The sequence below is a fragment of the Rhynchophorus ferrugineus genome, unplaced genomic scaffold, assembly GCF_030347505.1.
Source record: "Rhynchophorus ferrugineus isolate W39M unplaced genomic scaffold, kcgeb_rfMv2 rfM11, whole genome shotgun sequence".
Lineage (NCBI taxonomy): Eukaryota > Metazoa > Arthropoda > Insecta > Coleoptera > Curculionidae > Rhynchophorus > Rhynchophorus ferrugineus.
The window spans coordinates 5258215-5271105 of NW_027472590.1; positions in this window are offsets into that span (position 1 = coordinate 5258215).

The window sequence follows — 12891 nt, forward strand, 5'->3', positions numbered from 1 at the left end:
GCACAATATTCGATTACCGTTACCCCCGGACCAGCACGGAGCACCACGAGGGCCACTATCGCAGCAAATCACAGAAGAGGACCCCAGGTTATTATGACGATAATCAAATTGTTGCCAGGCAATTGGATTCGGGGTCAAATTTATAAGTTTTGTTTCAGCGAACTAGAGTGGGCCTATTTAGTGGATGCGTCGCGCTTAATGGCTTTAAAGCACAATATTGGTGATGCGGTCGTGTGTTTTTTCCTTTCCCGAATCCGGCGGTTAAACCATTATTTCCGAAATACCGGTCGACGTTTGTATTTAGCAGACGCAAAACGCGTGTAATTAGCTCTGCTGACTTTTCAGCAAACGTGACACCCTTCTTCTCGTGATATTTTTATTAAAATAATGATTTTTTATACAACTTTTTAGAAATATTTTAGATTTTCCGTTTTACCAACTTGGATTCATCTGGACTGGACCTACTGTTTAACGTGAACTATCGACTGGTGAGTGACCAACTTTAGAAATCCTCCCAGAAGACATCCGGTCTTACCCAGCCTAGTTACCGACGTGACTCGTATCGTTTTCCTTGTCGGATTTTGTACCCTTGGCTAAGGACAATCACACAAATTTAGAATCATGCCCCAGCAGAATTCGAACCCGCGACCATCGCAGCAGACGGAAGACTGCCCTGTCATCTGTATCACTACGCGAATCAAAGCTCATTTTTTATACAATTGTTTGGGTATAGAGTATATGACTATTTTTGATGAACTATTCGTATTTGCTTTGTCCCTTTTTTATTTAAGAAAAATTAATGTATGAAATAATGTGTGTTCATTATGTTTCACTAATAATGTTGCTCTTTTTTCGAAGGCACCAAGTAATAGGGAGAACTATATATAATAGAATGTGACTGGTTTAGTTGTACAATCATGTATCAAGCTAATATGTATTTCTACAATATTAATTTCTACCGCGCGAGCTCACTTTTGGCCAAAAACAGCTACGAGTTGATGATTCTGAGCAGAGTTTAAAGATGATCAAGCGTAATAAACCCGAGTTTTGGGTCGCTCTGTGACAATGGATGAAACATGGCTCCATCATTTCACTCCGAAGTCCAATCGACAGTCATCCGAGTGGACTACACACGATGAACTCGCTCCAAAGCGTGGGAAGACGCAATAGTAGGCTGGCAAGGTTATGGCGTCTGTATTTTGGGATGCGCATGGAATAATTTTCATTGACTACCTTGAAAAATGAAGGACCATCAACAGCAACTATTACATAGTGTTATGTTATTCCCAATGAAAATTGTAAGGTGTATTTACTATATTCATTAGAATCAAATATTGTATTTTTAAGTATATTTTGAACAAATTTTTTTTAATTTATTTTTTGTAACTTAAACTTTTAATCCCATATTTTAAATTTCCTGCTGTAGTAAGCAAACCCTATTAGAGCGCCCTCATGTGGTCAAAACTAGGTTACAACTTTGTACAGGGGAAATCGCATTCTAATTGTCTATTGTATGGCCTGTATCGGTAACTATTTCTCTTAAATTGCGTTAAAATTTTGTAAAGAGTTGTAAAATTAATTCTAATCTCTAATTAACGTAAATTCGATGTAAACAACACTCTTGCTTCTCAACACTTCTCTTTACTACTGAGCGACCATATATTCTCAAACTACAAAGAAAAACATTAACTAAATTCAAGCCTTTAACCACTGTAAATCAAATCCCATCATGGTAAGATTCCAAATATCTGCTTTCTTGTACATAAAGTAGTTCGATGGGTTATATTTCAGCAGGTTAAGTATAACTTATATATATTTGATTGAACAGTCTGACTTTATAAGTTTCTAAAAACTAGTATGTGTGTCTAATGGCAGACAGAATTTCACACAACATTTTCAACAATACTTATCATACGTACAGATGGTATATAAATGAAGTAAAGTAAAATAAACTAAAAAGAGATCTAGTTTAAGAATTCATCGGATAACTTAATATGTTAAACGATGTCTAAAGACAGCATCGGAGTTGCATATACTTAGAAGTTTGTAAGGCTTTATTATTAAAATTAACCTCAAAATTATAAGGTAATTTAATACAATAGCGCTTATATTTTTTCTGTCACAAAGCTGCTAAAAGTTTAAGAAAATTAAACATCTATAATCAAAAGTACATAATGTATTGTACTGTAGTGTACATAATGTACTCTTTTGTGTTGTAGTTAGTAACAACTATTATGGTAGCCCTGTCAAATTGATTTACATCTGTATCTTCAAATTATGCTCATAAAGTTTTTCAGTAGGTTTGACTTCCATACAATTTTGTTTTGTTTTAGCAAATATAGAACATTTGATTCCGGATAGACTTTAGAGTTATTAACCGCACTTATTAATTTTTTGCAAAGTTTTTTACAGATTAACTATGATTGGATTGACAATAAATCAATTTAAACATAAGACTGTACGTGATAATTACCACCACTATCCTCTGTAGAATAGTAAGGCTTCATTTATTTATTCATACAATTCAGTTAATTGGGGAAAGGTCAAAAGTTATTCATAATATTATACATTCACTTTTTTTGCTCTAAAAGTTGCAAGCAAATATAAATACTATTCAATAATTTAAAACAATGTTTTGTATGATGCCTTTGAATTTTTAATTTATTCATCATTTATATTATTTCTATCTGATGGTGCTATAAGGACGTTTGATTGCTATATTTCGAACCAACAGTACGAACTTTACAATTGATCTAATTGATTTTTGATAGTTTACTAATGAAACAAATATTAACACTATTAAATTTACATTATTAAATATATAAATCACAAAATGGCGAAGGCGACATAGTACATAACAATAATGAACCTATTGTACCACATATAGGCACTTCTTCTCCATATATACTATATTCCACTCTTTTTCTCTTTTTTTCAAATGTAACATTTAAAAAAAATTAAAACTTTTAATTTTACGTAACATTCTTTACTCCATAACACATTCCTCTCGCTATAACCTTTATTCTGTTTTTCTCTCGACTTCTGATATGTTTCTTGGACCTCTTTAAAATTACATAATACTTCTTAATACATTCATAGATAAGATCCAATAGTATTTCGTAATATTTTCTTCTGGAACTTATTGAAACTTTAATTAAATATTAATATTAATAATTGTACAGACAATGTAATTTTATTAAATATAAATCCCCATAGAAAATATTTTATCAGAGGTAGACTATTTACTCCTTATCAACTTGTATAAAAAAACAATATTTATAAAACAATAACAATCAGTTTTCATATTAAATAGCTTTTTTAATATTGTTAATATATCTAAAAAAATCTTATTTCTGATTAGAAGGCGACTTCGATTGACATATGCGCGTTATAAACTGATAGGGTCTATTTATAATCACGTTCCGACGAATGATAAAATATTGTTAGCGATAGCACATGGAAAAAATCGTTTTCGATGCCGTTATCATTTTTCATTATTGTATTTTAGTCTTCGACGTCCTTTGTTACATAATTCATATGGTTTATCGATGACCTACATGTCGTTAGGTATACTTTCTCTTTTATTTTTTTTAGGCATAGATACAATGGACTCAATAACAGTATGAAAGTGTTAAGTCGTAAACGATTTACTTCGTATAATCAATTAATTTTCTAACTCTTTAGAAAATGTTAACGCAATTTAAAAGAAACAGTTACTGATACAGACCATAGAACAGACACTTAGAATGCGAATTCCCCTGTACAAAGTTGTAGCCAAGTTTTGACCACCTGACGGCGCACAAGAGGGTTTGTTTACTACAGGAGGAAATTGAAATATAGGAATAAAAGTTTAAATTACAAAACAATAAATTAAAAAATAATTTGTCCAAAATATAATTTAAAATACAATATTTAATTCTAATGAATATAGTAAATACATGTTACAATTTTGATTACGAAACGTTATTTATAAATATAGGTACTTAATTGGACATTATCCATCCTTTACAATATTATTTATATTTTTCATCCACCAGAATAAGAAACACCTAATTATTATTGCATTGCCTCAAGATGTTGTACCCAATTAATAGTTTTAAAAAATTACAATTCGCTTGCAATATTAATAAGAATATGAAACATGAAATAAGAATGATAGGTCACAGCGACGTGGAAGCAATACAGCTACTGGACAACACGCAGGAAACCAAATCACACGAACTTGTCTAGTGTATAAGTTTGTTTTTAACTTTAGCTCAAGTAGATTAGTTTTATTTTAAATTTTGAATACAGTATTATATAGTAATACATGAATTTGTAAATCAAGAATGTACTAAGTGTATCTAACGTAATATGTAATTAATTAAAAAATATTGCTTACAATTTCTGAATGAGGATTTTCATTAAATGTGGTTTTATACATTCTATTACCATTAAATAAAAAATCCTAGAGATAATCCAACATTCATACCATTCAGATTCACAAAAATATCTCTAACAATTTTTGCTTACAATATTATCACATATAACAGGTCAATTGAAAAGTCCCGGCCTACCATAGTAAAATACATTTTTTGGCAAAATTAGTTTTTTTTATTCAACATAATTCTCTTCAAGGATGATACACGGATTATAGCAACGCTCCAACTTTTCGATACCATTTTTGTAGTACGATCTGTCCTTTGCTTCAAAATAGGCCTCGAAAATTTCTTACCAGGGAGCATTCTTTTGAGATCTGAGAACAGGAAATAGTCTCTGGAAAATACGATAGATATGAAAATAATGAGAAGCCCAATTCATGGATTTTTGTCATCGTTTTCATTGACTTGTGACACGGTGCATTGTCTTGGTGAAGCAGCACTTTATATTTCTTCAACTGCGGCCGTTTTTCGGCGATTTCGTCCTTCAAACGGTCCAATAATACTATGTAATAGTCGCTGTTGATGGTCCTTTATTTTTCAAGGTAGCCAATGAAAATTATCCCATGCGCATCCCAAATTACAGACGCCAAAAACTTGCCAGCCGACTATTGCGTTTTCCCACGCTTTGGAGCGGGTTCATCGTGTGCAGTCCACTCGGATGACGTCGATTGGGCTTCGGAGTGAAATAATGGAGCCATGTTTCATCCATTGTCACAGATCGATGCAAAAACTCGGGATTATTACTCTTGATCATCTTCAAACTGTGCTCCGAATCATCAACTCGTCGTTGTTTTTGGTCAAAAGTGAACTCGCGCGGCACCCACTTTGTACAGAGCTTTCTCATACCCAAATATTCATGAATGATATGATGCACACGCTCAGTTGGTATCTTTAGGGTGTCTGCTATTTCATTCAATTTCAATTTATAGTCAATCAAAATAATTTTGTGGATTATTTAATGTTTCTTTCGGTAACGCAAAACAGGTTGTTGGGCCTCCACTGCGTCCCCCGTCTTCAGTGCTCATATCGCCACATCTGAACTTGATACCAATAATGCCAATACCAATCCTTAATGGTTGATTTTTCTGAGGCAGTATTCGGAAACTCGGCATCAAGCCAAGTTATTGCTTCAACTGTATATTTTCCCTTCAAAAAGCAATATTTTATCAACACATGAAATTCCTCTTTATCAATTTTCTTGACAACTCTAATGACTATTTTGTAGTTGTCTGTTTTTGTATAAAATTGTGTAATTCATAATGTGTTTTTCTAGAGTAGTAATATTAATTTTTCAGATTTCAAACAGAATTTGATGCGTTATTAGTAATGCCCTATAGTTAAGAATATCTCCTTCAATTAGTGATGTTCATACAATTCATTCATGTCACTAATTAAGAGGAAATAAGGTAATATATGATTGTTTTTTATTTAAGGTGTAGTTTGGATGTAGTAAGACACCTGAAGTAATACAAATAATTAACTAGAATTGTGAATTAAATGGAATTAAATTATGTGATCAGTTTTTCTAGGGTTATAATACGATTTTCCTGTTTTTAAATTGACTTTAAACATATTTAGATCTATTTATCTTGTGCTACTGTTGAATTTGCTCCTTCTGTAGCATTTTCAATTACTACTAATACAGTATAGATGAGAACTTGTCAATGAATGCTTGATTCTCATGAACAAGTCAGTAACCATGACGAAATAAGTTGCAACTAATTATTTTATTGATATAATCACCAGTGATTTATCGTTGTTTTTACTTCGGACACAGTTTACATATAGTTTAGTGCCGAAAACATTGTGTTTTCCATTTAGCTTCACTATTAGAAGCTATTAAACAAATCTAAGCCGCGCGTTCAGCTAACGTAATAGTGGCTGTTGTTCAAGTTGTTCAAAATTTCGAGCGTGTCCAAGTTTGGAAAGCGAACCGGGGAAAAAGCTTAAACCGAATCTGGCAAATAATCCACAATTCCAGTTACTGCTGTAGCGTAATTACTTAACCTGCAATTAGGGCGTAATTGCCCCGCCGACTTGTAGTATTTAACGTATTTGAGGCCCCGAAAACGAACCGAAACCGACTGAAAATTAGGAAGATATTGTTAAATTTAGGCTTCGGTTAATGTTCATACGATGCTAGTTTACGGATTTCGCAGATTACTCAGAGAGTTAATTGACATAGTGGGGAAATGGTTGTGTTAATTTATATCGCTTCATGTTATTTTTATGTTGATTTCACTTTTTCATCTTTATTACTAACATTATTTGTGCCTATATTGTCCATTTTTCTATTTTTGTTTCAGCCTCTTATTTGTATTCACTCCTCTACGGATGACTTTGTTGCTCATTTTAAACCTCTTCTTTCTTATTTCGGTTAATCATTTGTTTTGGTATCAATGATAGTTTACGGATTTCGCAGATTATTCAGCTAGTTAATTGACACACTCAGAAAACAGTTTTATGTTAATTCTTCTTTTTTATCTTTATTACTAATATTCTATCTCTTTATATTGTCCATTTTTCTATTTTTTGTTACAGTCTTTTATTTATTATGCATCTTACTAGAGCTGATGCTCTCTTTACTCCACTACAGATTATTTTGTTACTCATTTTAGACCTCTTATTTCTTATTTCGGTTAACCATTTGTTTTGGTATCAATGATAGTTTACGGTTTCGCAGATTATTCTGCTAGTTAATGGGCACACTCATAAAACGGTTTCATATTAATTCTTCTTTTTTATCTTTATTACTAATATTGTATGTGTTTATGTTGTTCATTTTTCTATTTTTTCTTACAGTCTTTTATTTATTATACATCTTACTAGAGTTGATGCTTTCTTCACTCCACTACAGATTACTTTGTTACTCATTTTAGACCTCTTCTTTCTTATTTCGGTTAACCATTTGTTTTGGTATCAATGATAGTTTACGGATTTCGCAGATTATTCAGCTAGTTAATTGACACACTCAGAAAACAGTTTTATGTTAATTCTTCTTTTTTATCTTTATTACTAATATTCTATCTGTTTATATTGTCCATTTTCCCATTTTTTCTTACAGTCTTTTATTTATTATACATCTTACTAGAGTTGATGCTTTCTTCACTCCACTACAGATTACTTTGTTACTCATTTTAGACCTCTTCTTTCTTATTTCGGTTAATCATTTGTTTTGGTGTCAATGATAGTTTACGGATTTCGCAGATTAGTCAGCTAGTTAATTGACACAATCAGAAAATAGTTTTATGTTAGTTCTTCTTTTTTATCTTTATTACTAATATTCTATCTGTTTATATTATCCATTTTTCTATTTTTTGTTACAGTCTTTTATTTATTATTCATCTTAATAGAGCTGATGATTTTTTCACTCCACTACAGATTACTTTCTTACTCATTTTAGACCTCTTCTTTCTTATTTCGGTTAATCATTTGTTTTGGTGTCAATGATAGTTTACGGATTTCGCAGATTAGTCAGCTAGTTAATTGACACAATCAGAAAATAGTTTTATGTTAGTTCTTCTTTTTTATCTTTATTACTAATATTCTATGTGTTTATGTTGTTCATTTTTCTATTTTTTGTTACAGTCTTTTATTTATTATTCATCTTAATAGAGCTGATGATCTTTTCACTCCACTACAGATTTCTTTGTTACTCATTTTAGACCTCTTATTTCTTATTTCGGTTAACCATTTGTTTTGGTATCAATGATAGTTTACGGTTTCGCAGATTATTCTGCTAGTTAATTGGCACACTCATAAAACAGTTTTATGTTAATTCTTCTTTTTTATCTTTATTACTAATATTCTATCTGTTTATATTATCCATTTTTCTATTTTTTGTTACAGTCTTTTATTTATTATTCATCTTAATAGAGCTGATGATTTTTTCACTCCACTACAGATTACTTTCTTACTCATTTTAGACCTCTTCTTTCTTATTTCGGTTAATCATTTGTTTTGGTGTCAATGATAGTTTACGGATTTCGCAGATTAGTCAGCTAGTTAATTGACACAATCAGAAAATAGTTTTATGTTAGTTCTTCTTTTTTATCTTTATTACTAATATTCTATCTGTTTATATTATCCATTTTTCTATTTTTTGTTACAGTCTTTTATTTATTATTCATCTTAATAGAGCTGATGATTTTTTCACTCCACTACAGATTACTTTCTTACTCATTTTAGACCTCTTCTTTCTTATTTCGGTTAATCATTTGTTTTGGTGTCAATGATAGTTTACGGATTTCGCAGATTAGTCAGCTAGTTAATTGACACAATCAGAAAATAGTTTTATGTTAGTTCTTCTTTTTTATCTTTATTACTAATATTCTATGTGTTTATGTTGTTCATTTTTCTATTTTTTGTTACAGTCTTTTATTTATTATTCATCTTAATAGAGCTGATGATCTTTTCACTCCACTACAGATTTCTTTGTTACTCATTTTAGACCTCTTATTTCTTATTTCGGTTAACCATTTGTTTTGGTATCAATGATAGTTTACGGTTTCGCAGATTATTCTGCTAGTTAATTGGCACACTCATAAAACAGTTTTATGTTAATTCTTCTTTTTTATCTTTATTACTAATATTCTATCTGTTTATATTATCCATTTTTCTATTTTTTGTTACAGTCTTTTATTTATTATTCATCTTAATAGAGCTGATGATTTTTTCACTCCACTACAGATTACTTTCTTACTCATTTTAGACCTCTTCTTTCTTATTTCGGTTAATCATTTGTTTTGGTGTCAATGATAGTTTACGGATTTCGCAGATTAGTCAGCTAGTTAATTGACACAATCAGAAAATAGTTTTATGTTAGTTCTTCTTTTTTATCTTTATTACTAATATTCTATCTGTTTATATTATCCATTTTTCTATTTTTTGTTACAGTCTTTTATTTATTATTCATCTTAATAGAGCTGATGATTTTTTCACTCCACTACAGATTACTTTCTTACTCATTTTAGACCTCTTCTTTCTTATTTCGGTTAATCATTTGTTTTGGTGTCAATGATAGTTTACGGATTTCGCAGATTAGTCAGCTAGTTAATTGACACAATCAGAAAATAGTTTTATGTTAGTTCTTCTTTTTTATCTTTATTACTAATATTCTATCTGTTTATATTATCCATTTTTCTATTTTTTGTTACAGTCTTTTATTTATTATTCATCTTAATAGAGTTGATGCTTTCTTCACTCCACTACAGATTACTTTGTTACTCATTTTAGACCTCTTCTTTCTTATTTCGGTTAACCATTTGTTTTGGTATCAATGATAGTTTACGGATTTCGCAGATTATTCAGCTAGTTAATTGACACACTCAGAAAACAGTTTTATGTTAGTTCTTCTTTTTATCTTTATTACTAATATTCTATCTGTTTATATTGTCCATTTTTCTATTTTTTGTTACAGTCTTTTATTTATTATACATCTTACTACAGCTGACGCTCTCTTCACTCCACTACAGATTACTTTGTTACTCATTTTAGACCTTATTTCGGTTAACCATTTGTTTTGGTATCAATGATAGTTTACGGATTCCGCAGATTATTCAACTAGTTAATTGACATACTCTGGAAGCAATTTTATGTTAATTCTTTTTTTTACCTCTATTAATAACATTGTTCCCTATATGCCCCTTTTTCCCTTTTCCGTTTTTCTATTTTTCTTATTTCAGTGCCTTTTATAAATACCATACCTCTTTTATTTATCAATGATTCTATCAGGGTTCAAATTTTCAATTTCTTCCCTCGGTTCTTATTTCCTAATTATTTTGTCATTTTTGTTAAATTGTAATGTTTTCCCTCCTTCTTCTTTTCACATTTTTGACTTTATTTTTATCCATTACCAAAACAAGGGAGATTGATATTGGTTTCTCATAACTGAGACACAGAAGTCATTCAGTTCGATTCATTAGAAAAGAATGTGCGAATTAACAGTAAACAATAGGTAGCCTGATTAATTTTACTTGCATATATATATATATATATATATGCAATTAGATTAAAATGAGAAGAAAAATATTGTCTGATTCTAAAACGAATTTATAATTTTCGGCAGGCGATATATTAAACATCTTGATGACGTATGCATAAAGAAACTTTGAATAGACTGCAAATAACCCACCTTCGCTGAAATTGATACCGACAAATAAATGAGAGAATCTCGCACGGGAATAACGGATATTTTATCCACCGCTGAAGGTATATAATCGCGATTCCCGGTAACCGAAAGGAAAAATATAAACCTGACTGTTTCGCCGAAGAAATCGAAAATCAGGAACCAAACGGCGACGATACTTAAGAAGATTTCTTATCGAATCAGTTAGGCTAAGCCTCAACGGTAATTTTATGCACCCTTTGTTTGGCGTAACTGTCCCTCAAGGGCATTTTCTGTACTTACGCGGTAACCGCTCGCATCGAATAATTTATCAATCCGAAGGCCCCTCGTTTCCATTAAAGTATTGTATTTCTTCTTCTTTTTTCCCTCCGTTTTCGATGACTGAGAGTGAACACGAGGAGAGCGGGAGGAGGAAGGGCGTCGCGGGGAGGTCAGGGCTGCGGAAGCTGATGAGCCAAGTCGTTTTGATACGTTGCGCCGAACGATCTGGCCAAATATATAAACCGGCAGAGAAAGTGGCTGGAAGAATAGACCGCGGGAGTGAGGGAAATGTTTTTGTTAAAGGCCCGAACGATAGAAACCAGATGGAACGGAATAATAAGGTTTTATATTAAGAATATCATATTCTTAATATGGGACGCTTTCTTTTCGGAAGCCGTTTCGGCGAGCTCCGCTTCCCGAACTTATTTTTATTGTGGACAATTAAGCGCCTTACGCGTTTCCTGGTGCCGATAGATATATTGGATCCGTTAAGTTCTTTTTCATTAAAAGAAACTTATGTTTATAATCAAAAGTATAATCATGTAGTGCGGGTTGATTGTTCATTGTAACGTTTCTAGGCGACATGACAGAACCAACAAATAATCTACCGTGTAAGAGTTAGGTAGTAAAAGAATATTTGTTTATATAGTCTATCTAAATTAGTAGTAAACTCACGTCATCAAGTTGCATAATATATTGCCTATTGCAGTGTGTAAATTCATTTTAATATCAGACAATATTTTCCTTTTCATTTTATTTCAGTTAAAAAGAGATATAATGCTGTCTGATATGTTCGAACAATTAAACGAATCAGCCTGCGAAAGTCGTTCGCATGCTAAATGTCTACAAAATTCCTCAAAACATGTACTTGTGATAGTAACAGGTTATAAACAGGTTAAAGTTGCTTTAGCGCTTTGCTTCTTTTAATAAATTTCAAATCGCTGCTAATATTTTTAAATATTTTAGTTGAAAGTACCAGGGCAAAATTAATAGTCAATCAAAAACAGATTACTTCTCTAATCACTTGGACCAAGAACGAGATAGTGGCCCGTTCTTACCAATTAATTGCGTTAGAGAGGTAAGTATTGATAATATTAAATACTAAGCTATTGGGGTTTTTATTTATAATATTTTTATTGTGTTGCAACTGTACTAACTATTAGTATGGGTTTTCAAAAAAATAATATCTCAAATGAGTCAATAACTCTCCAATAAAATCGTATAATTTTGGTTCTGACAAGAAATACACAGCAATGAAGGAAATAAGAACTAATTAGTAAAATGTAAATATGTTCTCTAATGAAAATAAGTGGATGAAACCTCCAGGGGATACCATATGTGGTTTAGAAAACAGTTTAATAATACAATAACTCTAACCCACGAGCTATTGTGGCTGATTAATTATTTGTAGTAGCTTAATTCCTTCGATAAAATATGCATCAAATGCACTATAATGGGGAATCGCGAAGCCGAATTATGTATATAGACACCTGATAATATTTATTTGTTAATAAGGTATTGAGACACCACCACCCACAATTCTTCTTGGAATTATTTCCCAGTGTCTGTGAATAGTATCCAACGAAATATTGTCCGTTGTTTTACCGAAACATCGCCCAATTTCTTCAGTGATGATGGAGATGGAAATGGAAATACCGTAGAAATCTATACATCTGTCTGTTCTCTAAAATTCCCCATAAAGGTTCAATTATGTTGAGGTCTAGGGATGGTGCTAGCCAGGGATATTTGGTGATGTTTTGATGAGGTTCTGATATCTTGTGTATGCCGTAATATCTAGGGTTAGACTCTCAATGACTCCATAACCAGATGTTGCAGCAGTAGCGTTGCTCTGGTTCAATAATATATACTCAATTCTTGTGCAACCGTTTAAATCACTGAAGTAACATGCAGTCACATAAAATATCGTAACCAATAATCAACTCTATATAATAGGTTAAATAACTATTTCTGAAAAACTGACAAATCTACGTGTTTACTTTTCCCGAAATAAAAGTTTTTTTTCAAAAAAATGGAAGTTAATGAGTAATTAACATTTGGAACAATGAATTTTTAAATACCTTG